General features: G+C 41.4%; 1 protein-coding gene and 1 long non-coding RNA gene across 2 annotated transcripts in view; one reads left to right on the top strand and one right to left on the bottom strand.

Annotated features, from left to right (window-relative positions):
- ift74 (intraflagellar transport 74) overlaps positions 1–5,008 on the bottom strand; it is a 134,003-nt gene extending 128,995 nt beyond the window's left edge. Inside the window, exon 1 of the mRNA XM_077235488.1 lies at positions 4,949–5,008. The gene's annotated coding sequence lies outside the window, so the exon portion shown is untranslated. The remainder of the gene's footprint in view (positions 1–4,948) is intronic.
- A 13,805-nt stretch (positions 5,009–18,813) lies between these two features.
- LOC143744091 (uncharacterized) lies at positions 18,814–19,489 on the top strand. The gene is made up of 2 exons (XR_013205778.1): positions 18,814–18,897; positions 19,016–19,489. It is a non-coding gene; the product is annotated as an uncharacterized LOC143744091 (long non-coding RNA).
- The last annotated feature ends 6,238 nt before the right edge of the window (positions 19,490–25,727 follow it).

Here is a 25,727-nt window from a genome sequence, read left to right as displayed (position 1 = left end):
GTACATCAAGCAAACAAAACATTTCATACAGTCTAGAACATTCTAAAAAACAATGAAAAATTGTCTCCCTCATTTTACAAAAAGGACAATCACTTGACACATTGGGATTAATTAAGCTCACAAAAGCATTTACAGCAACTGCGCCGTGTAAAACCCTCCACTGAATGTCACCTGTGCGTTTTTCAATTGGTGGTTTGTATAAGACTCTCCAAACAGGTTTATTTTCATCATCTATTCCAAGTTTCTCTCTCCACACTGTATCACTACGTTCTTTTAAATGTGCTTTATTTAAAACTTTTACAAGACATTTATACAAAACTTTACTCTGAACACCCTGCAAACTTAACCCTTCTAGCCCTCTCAGGTTCAGAAAAGGTCCAGACAGTCCTTTGAGATTGGGACTAAGAAAAATACTTGGAAAGGGATCTGTATTATTAGGAACCAGTTTCCCATTATGAAATTCAATTAACAAATTATGTTCTTCTTCTGTGAGTTTCTGCTTAAAAAAGTCCAGAATTTTTTCTACATACCGTACCGACCGCACACCTAGATATGCGGCCATGGACTGAACATTATTCAAACCAGAACCAGCAACATCCAACACATGATGCAGTTTTAATGTCTTAGTGGAAATTAAACAATGAAGCAGTCCAGGTGTAACTTCACACGTAACATCAAACCGCGCTCCATGCACAAGAGGTTCCTCCAAAAGCCAGTACAACGAGGAAGTCGCATCCAACCTCCGTTTTTCAAATAAGTCCCAAACTTTAAAAAGTCCCTTATAAAAAGGAGTCAGTCCGTTGCACTGCAGCTTACTAGAGTCCATCAAAAACAAGACAGAGTTCAATCCCAGTCCGCCAGCTTGATTGAAAATAGCATCAGCCACTTTTCTCCAGACAAGATCCTCAGGTCCTGTGAGGTACCTTTGAATAAACAGAAGTCGAAAAGCTGCCCCCCTGCTGGGCAAATGGATAAGTCCTTGTCCTCCTTCATCTCTGGGTAGAAAAAGTATGCTCTGCGGTATCCAATGAAAAGTGCTCCAAAAAAAATCCACCATACTGGCTTGAATTTTACTCAGAAGTCCATTTGGAGGATCAATGCAGGCCAAACGATGCCACAAAACTGAAGCCACCAGGTTATTAATTATTATCACCCTCCCTCTAAAAGACATTTTTGGCAAAAGCCATTTCCATTTTTCCAATCGCCCCTTTAATTTTTCTAAAACTCCTTCCCAATTTTTGCCTAACATTGAATCATTGCCAACATATACTCCTAAATATTTTAACCCATCTCTTTTCCAGTACAAATCACCTGGTAGTGTAGGAAGACCATGGGACCAGTTACCACTTATTATGGCTTCACTTTTGGACCAGTTAACTTTGGCAGAGGAAATTAGACCAAATTTGTCAAGAATGTCTTTAAGAAGATCAACATCATTTTGCCCTTTAACCAAAACAATAATATCATCTGCATATGCAGACAGCTTAAAATTTGCTCCAGAGCAAGGTATGGTCCAACCTTCAATGCTCTCTCTGATCTTAACCAATAAAGGTTCAATGGCAAGAGCATACAACATTCCCGAAAGTGCACAGCCTTGTCTAATACCTCTGTTAATTTTAAAAGGAGCACTAAGACCACCATTCACTTTCAGTACACTCTCAACATCCCGGTACAAAACCCTAATCATGGCAATAAAACCAGAGCTGAACCCGAACTCCTCTAGCGTGCGCCAGAGATAGCTGTGCTCAACCCGGTCAAATGCCTTTTCCTGATCTAGAGAAATGAGACCAGTGTCTATGTCCAATAGCCTAGAGACGTCCAAAATATCCCGAATTAAATAAACATTATCAAAAATAGACCTGTTAGGCACACAGTAAGTTTGATCACGATGAATAACCTGCCCAACTACCTCCCTCAATCTAATGGCCAAAGCTTTAGAAAAGAGCTTTAAATCAGAGCATAAAAGTGAAACAGGGCGCCAGTTCTTTATTTCTTTTAAATCACCTTTTTTGGGTAACAGGGTAATGACTGCCCTCCTGCAGCTCAAAGGTAGCAAACCTCGGGCCAGACTATCATTGAGCACAGCCAGCAAATCACCCCCCAACACTGACCAAAACGTTTTATAAAACTCGACAGGTAGACCATCAATTCCCGGGGCCTTACCGCAATCCATGCTCCGCAGAGCAACATGCAGTTCAGATGCTGAAAGCGGCCTCTCAAGCCAAGAATTGGTCTCATCTGGAACTTTAGGCAAACCCATATAAAAAGAGCTGGCCAGCTCATCTTCCTCTGTATGTTCACTTTTATAAAGCTCAGAATAAAATAATACAGCTCTTTTTCTGATTTCCTTAGGCTCCACCACTTCTATACCCTCCAATGAGTATAAAGAATGTATAAGTCTGCTTTGACCATTCTTTTTCTCCAAACCGAAGAAGAATTTAGTTGGGCCATCCATCTCTACCGCACTCTGAAAACGTGAGCGGATCAAAGCTCCCTGTGCTCTGATGCCTAACAGGTTATCCAGAGTCCTTTTTTTTACTTTGAGGAGCTCAATATGTCCTCGATTTCCTGTGGACTCTACCAAATTCTGAAGTTCCACTATTTCAATCTCTAAGGTTTTCATTGATTGGGAAATGTCCTTGGATACGTTGAGAGTGTACTGACGACACAGTTGCTGTATTTCTTTTTTCCCATGATCCCACCATTGTTGTAGGGATGAAAAATCTTTTTTCCTGGAACTGAACTGTTTCCAAAAATAAATAAAGACATCCTTAAAAAAATTGTCTTGTAGCAAAGAAGTATTAAAGTGCCAATAGGCACTCTTAGGCTTTATATTAGTGATGAAAACACTACAGATTACTAGACTGTGATCAGAAAACCCACAAGGCAAAATCTCACATTTCTTAATAACATTAAACTGGTACTTAAAACAATAGAACCTATCCAATCTAGCCATAGAAATATAATTTTCTCTTGTGTGCGCCCATGTGTACTGCCTTTGTTCTTTATATAGAGTTCTCCATATATCACACAAATCATGTTCTTCTATAAGCTTTCTTATAGCATGTTGAGAAGCTAGATGTGGCTCTCTATGATTCCTATCCATTCCATCATTTGCTGTACAGTTAAAATCCCCTCCAACAAATATGAACTCTTCCTCTTTACAGTTTGACAAAATATTACTTAATTTATCAAAAAGAACAACCCTTTCAGGACCAATAACAGGAGCATACACATTTATAAAAACTAAAAACATTTTTTCAAATTTTGCTGTTATTTTCAATAGATGTCCCTCAACAACATGTTCTACCTCATATGAAATTGGTTTAAAGTTTTTCTTAAAAAGTACAGCTAAGCCACCACTACAGTGATTTTTATGGCTTAAAATAATCGACCCATCCCATTCCATTAGCCATTCATTTTCATTAAAAACATCACTATGAGTTTCCTGGACCAGCATTACATCAATTTTCTTTTGTCTAGTCAGTTCATAAAGCATTGCTCTTTTCTTGCTGTCTCGTGCACCATTCAAATTAAGTGTGCCCAATCTTATTCTACTCATAAAAAGGTAATATGAGCACACCAATAACAAACACTTCACAAAAAAAGAAAAGCTAGATTGATTCAAATTCATCATTCAATAAATTTAGTTTTAACTTCTGGACAATTTTCTTCAGCCTAAAGACTTCTTGCTCAGTGAAAGCTCCACCCTCCTTCCTTAAAGCCATGATTGAATCTATAAACATCTCACGATCTGGGAAGTAATCCTCTACATTTACACCTTTCATGCCCTTCGTTGTCTGAAGAAACGTTTTAATTTTGTCCGATGTGTAAGCGCTGCGGACAGATCGCCTCAGTGAAGCTGAGCTCACAGAGTCTGAAGATTCACATTCACTATTCTCTGCAGACTCCCCAACATTACTCGACTCCGAGTCCCCCTCCCTTGCATCATCACCAGCCATCCCATTAGCTTTTTTACTAGCCCTTTTTTCTTTTCCTTTGGTCCTAGTTTTCCTTTTTAATGTCGGTGTTTTAAAAAAACTCTGATCATCTGTCATGTCAACATCCACACCATGCTCTAATATGGCCTGCTCACTGACCTCAGAAACACCAGCTTCATGCACATTTTCGTTTATTGCCACACTCTCATTTTTATTACTTTCACGATCGTCAATTCCATTTTTTTCAACACAAGATACTGTATCACTCGTTTGTGCATGATCTGTATTAAGCGTTTCGGCTGTGTTGTCATTCTGATCTGCGTTCTTCTCAGGGCACACGCGTATCACGTGACCCTCTTGTCCACAACCAAAACACTTCATCGCATCTGAGGTAGCAAAAATAACATAATTAAAATCCTCAATCTTAAACTTCATGGCTAAATTAAGCTCCTCATTCTGGTTATTTAGGATCATATGCACCTGCCTCCTAAATGATACAACGTGCTTCAACTGTGGTGATTTGCAACCGAGTGAGATTTTCTTAATTTTTGACACAAACTTTCCGTGTCTGGACAATTCCCTTTCAATCACTTCGTTTTTAATAAACGGTGGGACATTTGACAATACTACTCTTTTCGCTGGTTGTACTAAAGGCATGACTGGAGTAAGTGACTCATTCACCACAATCCCGGTCTCTACAACTTGATTGACTTTGTCAACATTGTTCAAAAACAACACTATTGCGCTATTCATTCTTGACGCAGAAAGAATGCACTCATGACCAACCACAGCAGCAACAGCGAGGACGCAATCCTCAACTGAACAACGCTCCGCGGGTACAACCTTAACACCGTGCCGCCGCGTTAAACTTTCTAAACTCACGTGCTGAGACGCCGCCATGGCGATCAGTGCACACTGACCGACGACGCTCCTCACAAACACTACAAACTTTCCTCTTCACCTAACAACAAAAGCCACAAGAGATAGAAAAAAGATAGAAAACTCACTCAAACCGTAGAGCTCACTCCAACACACACTCACGCTCCGTCCACAAACTCCCAGCATGCACTCGAGAGAGAGAGAGAGAGAGAGAGAGAGAGAGAGAGAAAGAGAGAGAGAGGGGGGGGAGAGAGAGGGGGAGAGAGAGAGGGAGAGGGAGAGAGAGAGAGAGAGAAAGAGAGAGAGGGAGAGGGAGAGGGAGAGAGAGAGAGAGAGAGAGAGAGAGGGGGGGGGGGGGGGAGAGAAAGAGTTTTTCACAACAACTTTATTTGACCCACAGAACTTCATATTATAAATATTACATTTACATTATAAATATTCACTTGGGTTGAGTTCTCCACACCCAACCACTTATTCCAATACTAAAGCAAAAAACAACATTCCATCCACAACTGTGCAAATAGCTTCATTATATCCCCACCTTTGCAAAAAGCCTTCATAATCATTAACCAACTTATAAAACTTAAAATCAATCAGAAACCGACTTTTCACCAAATTTTTAAAAACCATCTCAACTTTTTGCCCTACTAAACCTTCTAACTTCTTTTTCCTTGAGATATAAATAGCTCTTTTAGCTTGTCCAATCAAGAAGTTTAGCAACTGACATTTACTTCTCTGTGCCGCTCTATAACATGGGCCGAGAAGAAAGCTTTGAGTGAAGTTTTCACCAGAGAGAGAAAGAGAGAGAGGGAGAGAGAGAGAGAAAGAGGGAGAGAGAGATATTCATGTTGGAAAGGATAACATCAAGCAACAAACAACAACAACTACTATAAGAAAACTTACAGGAAAAGAGAGGTAAAGATATTTTAAATAGACAATACTATTTATCTCTCTTTGGACTTTTGCCTAATTTCTGTTTGAAAGAACAGCACAGAAAAACATTTTTGGACATTTTGGACAGAACAGGAATTTTAAAGAGATCAGTGAAAGTCATATTTTCCCATTTTTGGCTTATTTACTCATTTTTGCCTATTTTATATCTTCACTGAGAAATGAAAAACAAAACAAATCAAAACAGTGGCAGTTATTTCAGTTGGTTGTTGATATTCTAAATCAATGATGGCCAGAGCATCATCTTTGCCCCGCCCCTTCATCTACCCTCAGAAGAGCTCTGAGCACTCCAGGCAGATGCTCAGACACAAGCAGATGAAGGAGAGCCCTGACACACTGTTTGCTGAACTACAGGACCACAGTGCCATGAACAACCTGCTCTTCTACACCGAACACAGCCCTTTGTGGCACACTGCCTTCTGTCAACATCTCACCTTCACCAAGAAAAGAGGCATCTGTAAAGGCAGACAGATCTTAGCATTTGAAGATGCTGAAAAAAATGATGAAACAAGATTTTTGACACTGAACTTGTATCAAAATGGCACTGTCATGATCCAGGGATCAGAGTCTGCTCTCAAGGTCTTCATCAAGGATTTTGAACTAATAAAAACACTGGCCCTGTCTGATGAAGCGGACAAGAATATGAACATTGATGCCTCCTCTGGAAGAGCAGTCCAAAAGATGACAGTGACTTCAGCAACTGCGATCCCATCTCCAATGTCAAGAATGAAAGACAATTTTTCACTTCTGGAAGTAGAAGTAGTGGAGATAAAAGAGTTAATACTGTCCCACCTGAAAGACAACAACATGGAACAAGCAACAATCGACATAAAGAACTTAAAACAAGAAGTTGAATATCTGCAGAGACACAGAGAAGAAATGTCAACAGAACTTCAACAAACTAAAGATGAACTGAGGGAAGTAAAATCCACTTTAGGAAGACAACTAACAGACGTTAGAAAAGAAATGCAGGAGGAGCTCTCTGCCTTAAAGTCAGTTCTTCGCACCAAAGACGAACTCATCACAGACCTAAAAGAAAGACTCAGTTCTGTTTCAGCACCTACAGAATCTTCTGATATAACCTTGATTCGTCCAGAGATGCTCATGGAGAATCCTCGACCTGAACAGCTACCAGTGGAAGAGCCTCACTGCTCGACTGATCCAGCATCCCAGATCCACAGCTCCGCTGCACAGGACCCGGGAGAGACACACGCTCTTATCCTGACTGACTCCAACGGGAAATATGTCAATGAGAAACTCCTATTACCAAACATCAGAGCCAAGAAAATCTGGTGTCCAAACACAAGAAGTGCTTTTCAGATCCTGTCTGAGAGTAAACATGAAAACTACAAGCACATCATAATCCACACAGGGACAAATGATTTAAGGGCCATGAAGGGCCGTGTGGCTCCTGTGATGAGAGAGGTGGCGATCACAGCCACACAGCGTTTCCCAGAGGCTAGAATAACTCTGTCCACACTGCTGCCACGCACCGACGTGCCGTTCCACGTGATCCACGGGAATAATGTGGAACTCTCCAGAAGCTGCGCACTTATTCCTAATGTTCATCTCGCCCATCACAAAGACATACAGCCTCATCATATGTATGATTACATACATCTAAATAAGCAAGGAGTGAAAGTCTTCGCCAGAGTGCTGAAAAGCACAGCTCTTGGAAACACAGCAAGAAACAGCAGAAACTTCGATAACAAGAGAAGCTCTCAGCCACCGAGAAGCCCTCGTCCTCCATCACAACACAAGAGCTACACAACAGCGAGAAGCCCTCTTCCTCCAGCAGAGCCCAGACCGGCCCCCGGCCCTCCATCACAACACAAGAGCTACACAACAGCGAGAAGCCCTCGTCCTCCATCACAACACAAGAGCTACACAACAGCGAGAAGCCCTCTTCCTCCAGCAGAGCCCAGACCGGCCCCGGCCCTCCATCACAACACAAGAGCTACACAACAGCGAGAAGCCCTCTTCCTCCAGCAGAGCCCAGACCGGCCCCCGGCCCTCCATCACAACACAAGAGCTACACAACAGCGAGAAGCCCTCTTCCTCCAGCAGAGCCCAGACCGGCCCCCGGCCCTCCATCACAACACAAGAGCTACACAACAGCGAGAAGCCCTCTTCCTCCAGCAGAGCCCAGACCGGCCCCCGGCCCTCCATCACAACACAAGAGCTACACAACAGCGAGAAGCCCTCGTCCTCCAGCAGAGCCCAGACCGGCCCCCGGACCTCCATCACGACACAGGAGCTACGCAGCGGCCGCTCAACAACCCCAGAACCCTGCAGCCGCTGAACTCAACCAGATAAGACATCTGCTGAACATCATCTGCTCCAGACTGAGGACATAACCTGCATAACACACACACACACGCACACATATACACACACACACACATTATAGAAGCACCCATTAAAATCAGTAGTTGGAATATACAAGGTCTGCACTCTTCTACGTTTGGTAATAAGACTGCAGACCAAGACTTACTCAGCAGTGTAACTGATATGGACACCTGTATCTTTCATGAGACGTGGTGTCGTAGTAATGAGACTTTACAGTGTCCAATAGGTTACAAGGAAATTATGGTTCCTTCATCAAAAAATTCTAAAATAAAATGTGGCCGAGACTCAGGTGGAATACTTATATGGCACAAAGATGATCTAAAACATTCGATTAAAATTGCTAACAGTGGAAAATCTTCTATTTGGCTTGAAGTGAAATCCATCATTTCACAATCCAGTCTTTACCTCTGTGCCGTCTATATTCCCCCTCATGACTCTCCCTATTACGAAGAGGACAGCTTTCCAACATTACAGGCTGACATCTTACACTTTCAGTCCTGAGGAAATGTCCTCGTCTGCGGAGACTTAAACGCCAGAACAGGGCGAGAAATTGATTATGTAAATATTGTAGATAATGACCACATCCTCAATGACACCACGTTTCATTCCTCATTGAATATCACACCAAGAAACAGCTATGATAACTCAGTGAACATTAATGGAAAACAAATGTTAAAACTCTGTAAAGGTTTAGATCTCTACATCATCAATGGCAGGACTCGTGGAGATACTTTAGGTAGATTCACTTACTGCTCCAGATTAGGAACCAGTGTGGTTGATTATTCAATAACAGATATTGACCAGAGCTTTATTAATGCCTTCATAGTCAGACCTCAGCTCCCGATCTCCGATCACTGCCAAACTGTACTTTATCTGAAATCCCCGTGTGAAATAACTAAAACTTCTCCACTTGATTCTGAAAAACTGTTTCCTTTGAAACCCAAACTTAAATGGAATCAATCCAACTCGGATCAATTCAAAGAAAATATGAACAGTCCTACTATATTAAAAATGCTGGATGAATTTATGTCCACCGATTTCACTTTAGATATTAATGGAATAAATTTAGCAACAAAAAACTTAAATTATATTTTCAAAACATTGATGACTCTATCTAACATTAAACAGCAAAGCAAACATAAAACAGATCAACAGAGAATAAGAAAGGATGTGTGGTTCGATGATGAATGTGCAGGTCTCAGAAAAGAGCTGAGGAGACTCTCTAACAAAAAGCACAAAGACCCGTCCAGCCAGACATTACGGCTTTCTTATTCAGACTGTCTGCAAAATTATAAAAGACTTTTGTGGAACAAAAGAGAAAAATATTTTAAATCCAAAATTGATGAAATTGATAATTCGGTAGATCATAACACTTTCTGGAATCTTTATAAAAAACTAGAAAAACCCAAATTAGAGATGTCACTCCAGAATGGCACAAATTGGAAATCTTACTTTGAAAATTTGTATCGAAAAATTGCACCAGCGGACCTTAACCAACCTCAGAGTAAAATACAGAAAACATTAGAAGACTAGGACAAAACAATTAAAAATTATCAAAATCCATTAGATAAATCTATAACAATATCTGAAATATTAGAACACATTAAAAATCTTAAATTAAAGAAAGCATGTGGACAAGATCACATTAGTTATGAAATGCTTAAACTCAGCAGTCCCAGCATGATTAAAACTCTAGCCAAATTATTTAATCTGGTGTTCTGGTCCGAAAGTGTCCCCGAGATCTGGTCTGAAGGAATCATCACCCCCATATTCAAGAAAGGTGATCGATTCGACCCTAATAGTTATCGCGGCATCAGTGTGGGCAGTGCTTTAGGAAAACTGTTCTGCAGGATCATAAACGCACGCATGGTCTCACACATTTCATCACACAACATTTTAAATAAAGCACAGATTGGCTTTCTACCAAAACACCGCACATCCGACCACATCTATTCTCTACACACTCTCATCAACAAAAACATCAACGACAAACAAAGGAAAATATTTGCATGTTTTGTAGACTTTAAAAAAGCATTCGACTCAATTTGGCATGATGGTCTACTATACAAAATCCTACAAATTGGCATTGGCGGAAAAACGTTTGATATTATCAAATCTCTGTACAGCAACAGTAAAAGTGCGGTGAAAATCAGGAACCACAGAAGCGCGTTCTTCCAGCAGGGCCGTGGAGTGTGTGTGTGTGTGTGTGTCTGTGTGTTCTTCCAGCAGGGCCGTGGAGTGAGGCAGGGCTGCAGTCTGAGTCCGACTCTATTCAACATCTACATCAATGATCTGGCATCAGCGCTGGAGAGCTCTACTGTCCCCGGCCTCACTCTACAGCACACACAGGTCAAGGGTCAGGGGTCAGAGGTCAGATGTCTGCTGTACGCGGATGATCTGGTCCTGCTGTCGCGCACACCTGAGGGCCTTCAGCAGAGCCTGTCCCTGCTGGAACAGTACTGTCACGACTGGGCCCTGACAGTCAATCTGGACAAAACCAGAGTCATGGTGTTCCAGAAGAAGGCCAGATCTCAGGAACACAAACACCAGTTCCTGTATAAAGGCCAGGTCCTGCAGCACAGCACTAGCTATAGCTATCTGGGCATCGACATCAGCGCTTCGGGACGCTTCGGTCTGGCTGTTAAAACACTCAGTGAAAAGGCTCGGAGGGCTTTTTATGCTATAAAGTCACGATGCGGCCACTTAAAATTACCCATTAAAACCTGGATCAAATTATATAATTCAATAATAAAACCAATTATTTTATATGGATGTGAAATTTGGGGACCAGTACAACATTTTAAAAATTGGGATAAAACACCAGTAGAAAAATTACAATTGGAAATTGCCAAAAATATTTTAGGGGTTCATAGAAACACATCCACTGCCGCCTGCAGGGCTGAGCTAGGCTTGTACCCGCTGAACATGGAGATCCAGAAGAGATGTGTTCAGTTCTGGTATCACCTCCATCAGTCTGATCCAGAGTCAGTCCAATATAAAGCCCTCCTCGCCAATGACACCTCAGCAGAACCTCCTCCTCTACACACACTCGCTCTTCACCTCCTCCATCAGACTACACCCCCCGCTGACCACAGCTACAGCCCCAAAACTATTGTTAAAGAAATACACACACATCTAAAAGACACTCATGATCAATCACTAAAAGCAAGTTTTGACCTCCAGAATAAACTCAAATGTTACTCGACCCTCAATAGAACCACTAAATTGGCCAGTTATCTATTTATTAAACATTTTAAAGAAAGACAAATCCTCTCCAAATACAGATTAAGTGACCATGATCTAGAGATAGAGAGAGGAAGACATAGACAAACATGGAGAGAGAGAGAGCAGAGGATCTGTAGACACTGTGATCTACAGCACATAGAGGATGAGAAACACTTTCTGCTCTTCTGTCCCAAATATACCAGTATAAGAGAAACTTTTCTGTCCAGATTTGAAACCTTGATTCCGTCATTCTTTGAACTGAGTGACACTGAAAAAATGTCCTTCTTACTGGGAGAAGATGATAGTACAGCTGCACTAGCAGCTAAATATGTGCTAGCTATTCATAACGCAAGAGACAGCTAATTCTCTGGAGTGACCCACTGTATTTATTCATCTATTAAGATAGATTATTTTTATTTATCTATCTATTTACAATGTTACAAATTTTATTTGTTTGTTTGTTTTATTATTTATATATATAATATGTTGATGCTTTGGCAACATTGTGTTACACAGTCATGCTAATAAAGCTAATTTGAAATTTGAGTGAGAGAGAGAGAGAGAGAGAGAGCATGGGAACAGGCATCAGGATTGTGGTTGTGGCTCAGCGTTTCCCAAGGCCAGCGGTAGGAAACAGAATAGCTGGATCTCCCTGACCTCCTCAACTGCCCCCGGGGGGGTTCCTGTCTCAATGTTTAAAACAGACCGTCCAAACGCATCCTGGAGAGGCTGAGCCAGTGTCGGAGCGGGCAGAAGAATAGAGCGGTGAGCCGGGTCTAAAACAGCTCGTCTGAGGACCACACACACGAGGAGCCGGTCATTGTGTGTGAAGAGGCCAGCTGTGAGGTGGACGGTGCTCGGGCCGGGGTCGGCCCGCGAGACCCCCGTATTCACCCCGCACACTAACTCTTTTGCTAGAGCCATTCACTAAAGGTACAATGGCCCTTTCCAGGAATGAGGATGCATGGGTTTTAGGAGTCTGATCATTTAAACTCACAGCTCTGCAATTCACTCCAGCATGTTTATATAGCACTTCATACAATCAGTCCTGACAGGATTTCATAATGTAATACTAAATCAAGCAAACTCTTATTATTTTTGCATTTTTGTCTGATTTCTGCACATTTTTCTTTGCAAAAAAAGAAAGATAACCTGAGAGGGGTAAAGCAATGAAAATCCACAATACAAACAAATGAATCGTGTTCGACTGCAGTGAAGTGTTTGAAAATTTAGGAATTGAGGAAATGTCAGTAATATGTACATAAAAATGATGTACAAATGATTATACTCTTACTATCACTCTAACATTAAAGGGATAAATACAATTATTGTCGCGCTCGTCCAGATAATGGCAGTGAATAGCGACCAGCAACAAGCTTTTTAAAGAAAGAGACATAAGTATCACAGAATGATGATGATATTTTGGTTTATTATAGGTATTCTGGGGTTTATGATATGACATTTTATGCATTATTTAATGATCTATTAGCCCAGAAAAACACACACGTTAACAAAAACATATCATTAAATACAGTCCATGTACTTTCTTCTCTGAGGTGAATATATTCAGTTGTGTTCATCGTAACAAGACGTAATCGCGTTCACATCACAGCTGTGTCATCAGACGAACAGAGATCCGGTCTGGAGATATTCAACTCAGTGAAGAGAGTGCACACATACTTTCTTGGGATTTCAAGGCGTTGTATTTCATTCACTGCCATTAAATGGATGAGCGCGAGCATTAGAACAGGGTGAGTAAATTATGACTTAATTTTCATTTTAGAGTGAACTATCCCTTTAATAAGAACGTCATGATTGTTGATGGGTATTTTCATATATGCATTTGGCTGACGCTTTTATCTAAAATGTCTGAGTTTGCATTCATGAATGAGTTTGGAAAACTCAAAAAGTACAGCAATTATTGCTGCTCTTTTAAGAAATGCCTCTGCAAATTCAGACATTTCAGGCTGCGAAATCCTGATGGGTCTCTACAATACATGGAACTGTTTTAAACATGAAAAAACAGTGTCAGTGTTTCTTTAGTGTGTTCATGTTTTTACTCTCGCTTGTCCTCGACAGAAATGTCCCGAAGAAGATTTCTGTGTCAAAGAAGGCGGAGCCTCGGAGCCACACCCACTTATTACATCAGGTCAAGTCACCTTTATATATATATAGTGCTTCTTACAATACAGATTGTGTCAAAGCAGTTTTACAGAGATAGCAGGACAATAATGCAACAAAAAATAGCGTCATAGTCCAGCTATGTTGTGCTCTCCAGTGCCTCGCTTTTTCAAATGCGTGTTGCATCTACGGTAGCTGTTCTGTACCAAAAAGTCTTCTAACAGCACTTCGTCGAGTTTTCCTTCGTCATCTGCGAAGTCTTGTTTAGTGTTTATACTGCATTTCTGAGCAATTCCACTGTTTATGTTCCTGGTTCTTGATGTCTGCCTGTGTCCTGGTTTTCCGTTCCTGTCTCTAGTGGTGGGCAGATCGAGGCTTCGTGTAACACCGAAACAGTTGAATCAAATGTGCCATGTCGTGCCGAGGCTTCGAAACAATCTGACACCCGTCTCCACAGTGACCCCTAGTTGTCAGAACAGTGTAAATGCAACAAAAACCCAGGCCAAACATGCATTAAAACACTTTTTACAATCTATTGCAAATTTTTTACTGAAAGTAAAATCTTTCAAATGCAATTATCTAATCATTTAATAAGATCATAATGTGTAAACGTGTTCTTTTATCAATTGTCAGGGATTGTTTTGTTTGTCCTATGAATGGCTCAGCTAAACAGGCCAATAAGACTATTGACAACCTCATTTTAATTATACTAATGTCTAATTAAAACGTCTACAAATGTATAAAACTGATCAGAGATCAGGTAAAACCCACAGACACTTGTTCATTGGTTCTCAGTGAATCCTCATGATCATGGGTTGACAAGGAACCATTGAAATTTCAAAGTGTTTCGAAACAGATATGACGTAATGAAGCCTCGTTTACTGAAATCACGTGACTCTGGTTTGATACACGCTCCGAATAATTGATTCGGAACAAAAGATTCGTAAAGGCTTCGAAGCTTCATGAAGCAGTGTTTTGAAATTGCCATCACTACTTGTCTCAACCTCTGGATTTGTTTGTTTGATTGGACTGATTTACTGTGCTTTGAGCTCTTGCCTGTTTTCGACTACGATTGTGGATTACCCTTTGAATAAAACTGCATTTGGATCCTCAAGCTTCTTGTCTCAGAGCAGTACGTGACAGCCACGAACAAGGGTGACCACCTGGTATTGCTCTGTTGCTGGATGTACATGTGATTTTGTGGCACAATGCAGGGCACGTGTGAGAGAGATACATTTACTACTATTACACTATGTAAATGTTGACTTACATTAGTTGGAAAGCCTGTTTGCCATCACGTTGGATGATAACATGTTTTACATCGCCAATAAGCTTTGTTAATTGTGACTGGCTCTGTGACTGGCACTCAGTTTAGCAGACTAAATTGAGAAACAGACTAGTTGGTAACAATCACATTTAAAATACATTTCTTTAAAAGTGCCGTATGTGAGATTGACCGCTAGTGGTTGAAATAGGTACTGCAGTCCAAATTCAAAATGTTGGAGAGGGTTTGTTCCCCCGCCTCCTCAGACTCGACGCTCACACGGGTTGCAAGTTTAAGGACACGCAACATGAACGAGCGTAATTGGCAATGGAATGCGAGGAGACTTGCACACTGTAAATTGATGAGTTGATTTATTGATTTATGATGAGTTGATATCGAGTTTTAATATGCTCCCATTCATAGAGATTTTTAGATGGATATCGAGGCTTTTTAGGTTGTGTGGAATCTGCAATCTCTGACCAGTTTGTTTGCTCGTTTCCATCAAATCAAATCAAATCCTTTTATTGTCACACAACCATATACACAAGTGCAACAGTGGGTGAAATTCTTAGGTGCAGTTCCGAGCAACATAGCAGTATGACACGATGTGACGAAAACAATTACAGCAAACATCAGATTTACATAGATTACACATCTAATGTGCGCACAATTACTCACAGTACCATATACACTAACAGAACAATAAATAATATACAATGTACAATATACAACAGTGTACAATATACAACAATATACAATATACAACAATTTACAATATACAACAGTATACAAAAATACAAAAAGAGGTAATTATACATAGAATAGATACTCGTAAGGTGCAAATATATATATATATATATATATATATATATATATATATATTATGTAAATGCAGTAGGTTATGTTGTGCTGTGTTGACAGTTAGAATGTTTATGGTTATTGATCATGAGGGATCAAGAGTTTAGAAATCTAATTGCTTGTGGGAAGAAGCTGTCATGGAGTCGGCTGGTGTGTGTCCTGATGCTGCGGTACCGCCGGCCTGAGGGTAGCAGTGAGAGCAGCCCATGGCTCGGGTGGCTAGAGTCTCTGATGATCCTCCGAGCTTTCTTCACACACCGCCTGGCATAAATATCCTGGAGGGAGGGAAGCTCACCTCCGATGATACGGCTGGCAGTGCGCACCACCCTTCGCAAGGCTTTGCGGTTACGGCTGGTAGTATTGCCATACCAGGCAGTGATGCAGCCAGTCAGGATGCTCTCGACAGTGCTGGTGTAGAACTGTGTGAGGATGTGGCGGTTCATTCCAAACTTCCTCAGCCGTCTCAGGAAGAAGAGGCGCTGATGAGCCTTCTTCACGACGGCCTCAGTGTGGACGGACCATGTGAGTTCCTCTGTGATGTGGACACCGAGGAACTTGAAGCTGCTGACTCTCTCCACCGGTGCTCCATTGATGGTGATGGGGCTGTGTTCTCTGTCGTTCTTCCTGAAGTCGACCACTAGCTCCTTGGTTTTGCTGATGTTGAGGGAGAGGTTGTTCCTCTGACACCAGTGCGTCAGAGTGAGCACCTCCTCTCTGTAGGCCGTTTCATCGTTGTCGGTGATCAGACCTACGACCGTAGTATCATCAGCAAACTTGATGATGGAATTAGAGCTGTGAGTTGCCACGCAGTCATATGTGTACAAGGAGTACAAGAGTGGGCTGAGAACACAGCCCTGTGGGGCTCCAGTGTTGAGGGTCAGTGATGAGGAGATGTTGCTGCCTATTCTAACCACCTGGCGTCTGTTTGACAGGAAGTCCAGGATCCAGCTGCACAGCAAGCTGTTTAAGCCCAGAGCCCGGAGTTTCACATCAAGCAAGGAGGGCACTATGGTATTGAATGCTGAGCTGTAGTCTACAAATAGCATTCTCACATATGTGTTCCTCTTTTCCAGGTGGGAGAGAGCAGTGTGTATTGTAGATGCAATAGCATCATCAGTGGAGCGGTTATTGCGGTATGCAAACTGCAGTGGGTCCAGTGAGGAAGGTAGAACAGAGCAGATGTAATCTCTGACTAGTCTCTCAAAGCATTTACTGATGATGGGGGTCAGAGCAACAGGGCGCCAGTCATTTAAGCAGGTGATGTTGGTTTGCTTCGGTACAGGTACGATGATGGACGTTTTGAAGCATGTGGGGACTACAGACAAGGAGAGGGACCAATTGAAAATGTCCGTAAAAACACCAGCTAGTTGGTTCGCGCACTTAACAGTTACAGGATAACACAGCGTATCCATGGCTGCGATACGCTGTGTTTCCCGCCAGCTGGCATCCTGGGGTGCCGAAAAACTATTGGCTGAACTGGCAGTGGGCGGAGTCACACAGACCAAAACAAAAACAGACAGTCTGACACGAAACACACATTTCAAAGTAAAATAACTGGCTGTAGATGGTGTGTTTTTCAGAGAAACGAGTTTTACTCAGCATGTTTCCTAAATATCAGCAAACATATTGATATTTTTATGCTGTAGTACAGTCAAAAACGTACATACAGCACCTTTAAAGCCGCCTTGTAGTCAATAATTTCATCCCTTAAAGGGGACCTATTATGCGCCTTTTCACAAGATGTAAAATAAGTCTCTGATGTCCCCAGAGTGTGTATGTGAAGTTTTAGCTCAAAATACCCAACAGATAATTTTTTAAAGCATGTTTAAATTGTCACTTTTTGAGGCTCAGAAAAACGCACCGTTTTAGTGTGTATCCCTTTAAATGCAAATGAGCAGCTGCTGCCGGCCATCAGGGCGGAGCCTCACGAGCTCGCAGGACGTGTGTCAGGACAATCGCTCATCTCAAGGAATGATAATATCAAAACTTAAACTCTCAGCCGGAGTCGGACAATAATGCCCACAGAGCCAGATAATATATGCTGTATGGAGACTGAACAGGTATAGTCTAGTTTAATTACGGTTATAACTTGGTTTTCCATCTTTCTTTTATCCACTATTAGTACAAGCCTGTTGTAGAAACAAAAAACACTCGTTACAACTAACCGTAAACAAATATTATACACACCTTTTCAGGGGGTGCTTAATAAACTGGTAAATTGTATATACGTAAAACAACTCCTATGAACTGTAATAATTGTGTGCGGTCTCACTTTCATTACTTCATTACTTTCAATAACGTTAGGCCTATCGCTCCAATAAATAAATAGAGCTATTAATACATCCAGCTACACAACACCGACAACGCTTGGGAGACATTCTCGTCAGTCCACCAATGGCGGATGTGTACAACTATCAACTCGCTGTGACCTCGATCAGGGCGGCTCTATGTTAGAACGGTAGTGTCTGTCAACACTCGTGGGCGGGGCCTTGGGCTTTAGTGACGTCACAAAAGACACATTCTGAAAACCGGTCGTTGGGAGACACTGCTTATTATTTATGGGGATTTTAAAAAAAGGAGTGGGTGGATTTTTATCACTGCAGGGTGGTTGTGTACACACACTGCCATCACACATTTATGTCCAAACACCATGCAAAAGTGAATTTTGCATAATAGGTCCCCTTTAAAACTCATCTTTGATCACCAAAATTACATATTTAAACGTTTTTTCCTTTAAAATAATTCTACATGCCTTAAAATAGCTTGAATGTAACTCGACACCCTTGGCTTATTTAGTATACGCCGGCCATGAATATGCAAATGAGCCCCGCCTCCACTCACTCACTCACTCAGAGATCCACTCGTTGACGATCACACGTTGATCTGATTGGTTGCAAGGTAGTTTGTGACGTCAGAAACACCAGCGATTTCAAACCGTGTTTATGAGACTGTCTTTGGTTCACTGCAGTTTTAAGGAGAAAATACTCAGCAATGCTGTCGACTTATGAATTTACACATGGTTTGTCTTAAAGCATATTAAAAACACCACATAGACATATAAACAACATTACAAGCTTTTCACCACAGGGGGACTTTAAATAGTGACTTCTTCATTTTCCTTTATTAGACTATGCAAACACTAGATGCATTTTACCGGACTCAGTGCATCAGCATCTTGAACTTAGTTGAAAATCTATTGTTTGTTGGATTGACAGGTTTGATCAACAGGTTTTGATCTCTTATCCAGTGTGTGTCTAGATGAAGTCCCGGCTTCCCCTCAGGAAACATCCCTCTCTACGTTAGCACTGGGTGGTTATTTTCCTTGAGGTAAATTTTAATTTCAAATGTGAATGTGCTCATTTTTGCTTTGACATTGATGAAAGAATCTGTCACAAGTCAACTAACAAACACCTTGTTACCATTTTAGGGTTATCAGCTTATCTCACCGTGAGGAAGATCAGATGATCCAATCGCCCATATTCTGGATCTGCATAGCCATTAAAGTCTGAGACAAAGAGTGGATTCATAAGAGCACAGTGGGAAAGAAGAAAGAGTGGCTGCGCAGAGGAATGAGAGATAGAAAGACAAGTATAATGTTACTTCCAGCTGTCCTCCGTCATCCATGCTTTCGCTGGGACGTATGGCCACGAGTTAATGCCAAACATCCGGTGTATGTCAGACCCGTGAGCTTCTGCACAGGACTCAAATAAGGTCGACGACCTCTTGCACAAGGGGCCGGTCCATCATCCTATGGCAACTTTCAGAATGAGCTCAGCTGAGAAAACACAGATGTAGCCGATGCTGTAATAGACGAGAATATTTACATCAATACTGTCTGTGGTGACAGGAACTATGTGGCAACTCAAGACATAAGACATATTAAAAGTCTCCTGCATATTGAGTTCAATAAAATCAAATTTTTCATGGAACACAGAGATACATTTTGAAGAATGTTCACGTTGCTCTTTTCCACTTTTCAATACAATGAAAGGATAATGATCAAGAGCCGTGAATAAAAGCACCATGACATTCAGTCTTGGTGATAAAACATATGTACCATGTTACCATCCACCTATTTTTATGCACATTTTGGGATATCTCTTTTTTTTTAAATGCACAATGGAAACATCAAGATGCACATAAATTATAAAAATGCGCTTAAAAAATATATGCACGTGCACAAACTACGATGGAAACACAATTACTGATTAAATCCCTTGATGCACGTCAAAAACCTCACGTGATTTTCCCTTAGCAGAGGCTGTGATTGGTAACTGGACTAACCAGCGGACCAATCACATCGCAGCATCTCAAATGTGGGTTTGGTGTTTCTGAAACGCTTGAGTCAAAGTGTGTCATCAGAATGATTTGGTTTAATTCCCTCCAGAAGCGTCTCACACGATTCCCAAACACCACCATCTCAACGCAAGAGAACATGACAGCGTTTATTGTGTTTCGTCTGACGCTCTGAGACGAAACTCCTTTATGATGGAAGAAAAAAGAACCATAGTTCCCTTTCGAGAACGTTCACCTCGTATTGTGTAGCTTTACGCAGTGGGAAAACTCCTTTTCTCGAGAATATTGAAGCCATTATTTTAAAACGCCGTGCAGCTGCACAGTGAGCACAGAGCAGAGCGTCTAGCTCGCTCATTGGCTGTGCTGCGGCAACTGCACAAACCTATGGCGAGGCGGCTGAGACGCGAGAACCAATCGGATAGCTTCGCGCCCGTGCGTCAGAACCCACCAGAATGGGCGTGGCTTATTCCTGTATAAGTAGACCATTTCGCCATAGAGTCAGATTTAATCTCCTTCAGCGAACACCTTCTTCGCTGACCTCCGAGTCTTCGCTGTCGACGAGCCTCTGCAGCGGAACGAGCGACCGGATCAGCGGATGCGGCACCTTCAACTCGGCACCGCCTTCCCCTGAATCGCCCTAACCTGCGGCTATCCAGCAAAAGAAGCCATATATCCTTTTTGCATCCTTCTGTGTATCGCAACACTCTATAAGCTAAAAGAAAGAGCAAACTACTATCACAGTGTTGTTTTGAGAGCATGCCTATCTCCATCCTGCAGTCGCGGCTAGCTCTCCTTTTTCGACCCTGCCCCTCGCGCTCCACCGCTTCCTGCCCTCCTCGGGCCACGACGGAAGAAGCGACGGGGCCACTGACTTAGCCCTGCGCGCCACCAAGACCACCGCCCAGGCGATCGGCAGAGGTATGGCCAGTTTGGTTGTGCTGGAGCGCCACCTCTGGCTGAACTTGACGGAGATCAAGGACGCGGACAGAACCGCTTTCTTCAATGCCCCAATCTCCAACACCGGCCTCTTCGGTCCAGCGGTGAAGGGATTTTCTGAGCACTTCACTGAAAAGATGATTTTGTTCTCAGAAGGACAGAAAGTCATAATGGTCATGATTAATATTTCTTACTTGACTTTGTATTCAATCTGACCAACACATGGGACGGAAACGCTGCTTTATTCACAAATGTTTTATGTGATATTCCAATTTTGTGCATAAGTTAAATTCAAAACTTTGAATTTAGGAATATAAATATACATAGTTTTCCCATGTGTCTTATAATGAACCAAATTTAATTATGCAAAATCATGAATCTTTTAAATTTGAAAACAAGCAGAGTGCAAAATTCCCAGCTAACAATGCAGAGCTATCGTATGGCTTCAAAATGACTTAGAAAAAAGTCATATTGAAAACTTTTTTGTCCTTTTTGGAGCTTTACAGCCTCTAGTCACCATCCATTTTCTTTGTAGTAGCAAAATTACTCCTTTCCACAGAAGTCATAAAGGATTTGTAATGGCATGGCGGTGAGTAAATAATGACAGAATTTTCATTTCCTGGTGAACTATCCCTTTAATGTTCTTTATTTTGTTTTCAAGGAATCTTAAGTGAGTGTTATTTATTTAATATGTATTTATGTTGTATTTATTAGTATTGCAATGAGCACAACCTACTCTGGATTACTAGGAAGAAGATATTAATAGATGAACATGGCAAAAGAACGCAAGGCAAGGTGCGAGTCCACAATGTTATGAGGGAAAACAAGCTGCGGGAGCGCATTAGCAAAACTGCAGGTATGGCAGCCGAACCTCTTTGAGTCCATTTGGAAACACAAGAATGTTTTCAAGTGTCCTTGCATTCGCACACAGGCTGCATTTTGCAAGCTTTGAAGCCCCGGAATATAATGCATCTTAAAAGCAGCCCATGGCCTTTGAGGAGCACAGACTGGTGTTTCAATCAGAGACCCTGAAAGACTGCTGACAAACATACATTACTTCATTTTCAATTTTCTTTCTGTGCATGGCTTCAGTACATTTGGTTGTTCTTCTTTTCTATTGTGGTTGTAGGTTGTTGTTTTTCAGTCAAATGGAAAGCTTCAAGATAACCACAGAAACATCTATTTTTACCATCAAACTACTCAAAAGTTAAAGCATTTCCACACTTTGTTTTTAGCACTTTTATAGTCAACAACAAGTTGGACTAAAGCATCTCGCTCAGCCACTAATAGAACACAGCTTCTCATACCTCAAATCACTGAACACAAGAATAAAACTAGTCAAACCTGAGGATAAAACTTGTCTTTTTATCTTCTTTAATCACTTTTCTCTTATACCCTTTAGAGTGTGAGAGCTGTCATCTAATATGACACTCGTAACGTTAAAAAGCCCACAGGTCTGGCTTGCCGAGAGTGAAACGGATGTGAAGTTGTTTAATAAAACACATGATTGCAGTACGGTTTGCCTCTCAGGATGGCTGTCAGCCTGTGGAAGAGACAGGAAGGAAAAGCCTTCATAAACTCAGATGAAAGAGATACTGATGTACAGGTGCACAGCGAGGACATGTTTTATTGGCTGATTTGGGTTTTGGGCTTTATTTAATGTTTAAACAAAGCATGATGGTGTTGACACTGAATCAGATACCAAAAACTAAACTGACTAATATAAATATTTATTCTATGTTACATAACTTGCCATATACAGTAAAAAACTGTAAAAAACTAAAAAACTGGTATAACATCACATTGGACCAAAATTACATTATAATTTATATATAACAAATTATGTAATTGGTAAAATATTGCATTATATGTAATTTTACTGTAAAATAATGACAAATGCTTGACATCACATATAGGATTATTTTTTATTTAAATTGTTATCAATTCAATTCATTATTGTTATCAACATTCATTAAGGTGTTTTGTTACATTTTATGCTATTTAGTTAATGTTTATTGCATTGTTTAATGCCACGTGTGTTAGCCTGTTGGTGTTTTCACTTTGTTGCTGTACACATGTATTGCCATGTTTATAGGCCACTTACAATGAACTCTGGTTCATCATGTGGCTTTGTACCACCTGTATTATCATGTTGGAAGGTACAACGCAGATTTTGGTAGTTTAAGTAGCTTGGTATATATAACATTATATCGCATGCTGAAATAGGGAGTTATAAGTTGTAAAACATACATAATACACACATCCAGTAATACCTAAAATATTGGCATCATGTTTTTTGTAATTTCTCTGCTGTTTATTTTTATGCAATTTATGCATACATTTTATGCAATTTAAAATGCACTATTCTCTTGGTTAAAATAAATACACTCTCACTTCTGATCAGGGGTAAAAGAGGCTGGTTAGTTAGAGCTGTCCAGTTAAACCTCTTGTTAGCGCGCCTAACTCTCATGCAGGTTGGCGTTGGTTTAAACCCCATTTGGAGCGGTGCAAGTAGAACTACTTGCATTGGTGCCGTGACCTGGATGAGAGTGAAGTTTAGGGGACTGAGTGTAATGGAGACCAGATAGCATCTAATGTTTGGGGCTACAGTCTTTAGTGTCCTTGTTAGGGTGCTTGTCTCCTGTGTTGGTTGATTTGAATCCCACTCAGAGCAGTGCAAGTAGGACCAGTTACATTGGTGCCGTGACCCGGATGAGAGTGAGATTTAGGGGGTGAGTGTAATGGAGTTTATATTACCTGTATATGCAGTTAGCATATACAGGTAATAATTGGGGCTAAAGTCTTTAGCATCCTTCCTTGGGTTCTTGTCTCCCGTGTCGGTTGATGCTGGTTCGAATCCCGCTCAGAGCGATGAAAGACTGGTTACATTGGTGCCGTGACCCCGATGAGAATAAGGTTTAGGGTATTCAGTGTAATGGAGGTCAGCTAGAGGCTGTCGTCTTTAACGTCCTTATTAGCGCGCCCACCTCCCATGCCAGTTGATGCTGGTTCGAATTCCGTTTGCAGCGTTGCAAGTAAGATGAGTTGCATTGGTACCGTGACCCGGATGGGAGTAAGGTTTAAGGGGGTGAGTGTAACGGAGGCCAGTTAGCATCTAACTTTAGGGGTTACAGTCTTTAACGTCCTTGTTAGGGTGCTTGCCTCCCGTGTCGGTTGATGTTGGATCAAATCCCGCTCAGGGCAGTGCAAGTAGGACCAGTTACGTTGGTGCCGTGACCCGGGTGGGAATTAGGTTTTAGGGGTTGAGTGTAACAGAGACCAGCTAGAAACTACAGTCTTTAACTTCCTCGTTAACATGCCCACCTCCCATGCTGGTTGATGCTGGTTTGAATCCCATTTTGAGCGGTACAAGTAGGACCAGTTACATGGGTGCCGTGACCCGGATCAGAGTAGGGTTTAGAGGGTGAGTGTAACGGAGGCCAGTTAGCATCTAATGTTAGGGGCTAAAATCTTTAAAGTCCTTGTTAGGGTGCTCGTCTCCCGTGTCAGTTGACACAGGTTCAAATTTCTCTAGGAGTGGCGCAAGTAAGACCAATTACAATGGTGCCGTGACCCGGATGAGAGTGAAGTATGGGGGGGGGAATGTAACGGAGGCCAGTTATATCTAACGTTTGAGGCTACAGTCTTTACCGTCCTTCTTAGGGTGCTTATCTACGTGTCGATTGATGCTGGTTTGAATCCCATTTGGAGCGGTGAGAGTAGGACGAGTTACATTGGTGCCGTGACCCGGATGAGAGTGAGGTTTAGGGGGTAAATGTAACAGAGGCCTGTTAGAGACTTTAATGTCCTTATTAGTGCATCCACCTCTCATGCTGGTGGATGTTGGTTCGCATACTGCTTGAAGTGGTGTGAATAGGACCAGTTACACAGGCACTAAATACAGTACCCATAAAAATGTATCAGCCAATGAAATGGCTTAAGGGTCCAAAGAGGGAATACGACCTTGCAGGGCCATCCTTACATCCACTACCTCTCACTGCATTGCGCAAGATAGGATCTTGAGCGTTCAGCAATGTAAGTTTAAATTTAGCTTGCAACATCATGTCATCTCTTTACTGTGCTTATTGGTCTAAAAAAGGTCTAAAACAAACATGGTAAAAACAGTGTCCAGTAAGATGTAGCTTTGGCTCTTATTCTGTATCAATGTGCGCATACACACACATCAGAGCGAGTTAACAGAGGTCAGAGCTGTGGAGGCTGCTGACGGGGCCGGGAGAGGAACCCCTCATTAGCACTGAATTAAACACAACCTACATCAGTTCAGTCTGGCAACACATGAAAGAGCACCCGTGAGAGACAGGGATCTGCACTCGTTGTCACACTTCATCCCTGACACACACACACACACGCACTGAAAACCACATCACTGCCACATACAAACAAAAACTGTATTTCGTTATGTGCAAATGACCTGTATGCAGAGAATCCCCAGATGACTTAATACATTGCTCTGAAGAATTACCACACAATTCATTCATTCTTTATTTAACCAGGTTTAAAAATAAAAAAATAAATAAAAATCATTAAGATTAAAATCTCTTTAACAAGAGTGACCTGGCCAAGAAAGCAGCTGCAAGAACATAGACACAGAAAAACACAATCAAGGATCACAACAGCAATTTACCAAAGTATAAAACACATAATCTGTTAAAAGTAACTTAAACTCGTTTAGTGATGAAAGCATAGTCGGCTTTAAGATGTTTTGTAAATTATTCCAAGCAGAAGAAGCATTATATTTAAAGCCTTTGTTTCCTAGCACTGTTCAAACCCAAGGAACTTTAAGATATATTAAATCATTAGAACGAAGATTGTATAGCAAGCGTTTTTATTAGAAACGCAGAGAGACAAATAAGAGTTATGGAAAGATGGAATTAGACCACAAATAA

The sequence above is a fragment of the Siphateles boraxobius genome, unplaced genomic scaffold, assembly GCF_051911475.1.
Source record: "Siphateles boraxobius isolate OS27281-9 unplaced genomic scaffold, OSU_SipBor_1 195, whole genome shotgun sequence".
Classification (NCBI taxonomy): Eukaryota; Metazoa; Chordata; class Actinopteri; order Cypriniformes; family Leuciscidae; genus Siphateles; species Siphateles boraxobius.
The sequence above is the reverse complement of the archived record's forward strand: the minus strand, read 5'-3'. Positions and strand labels throughout refer to the sequence as shown.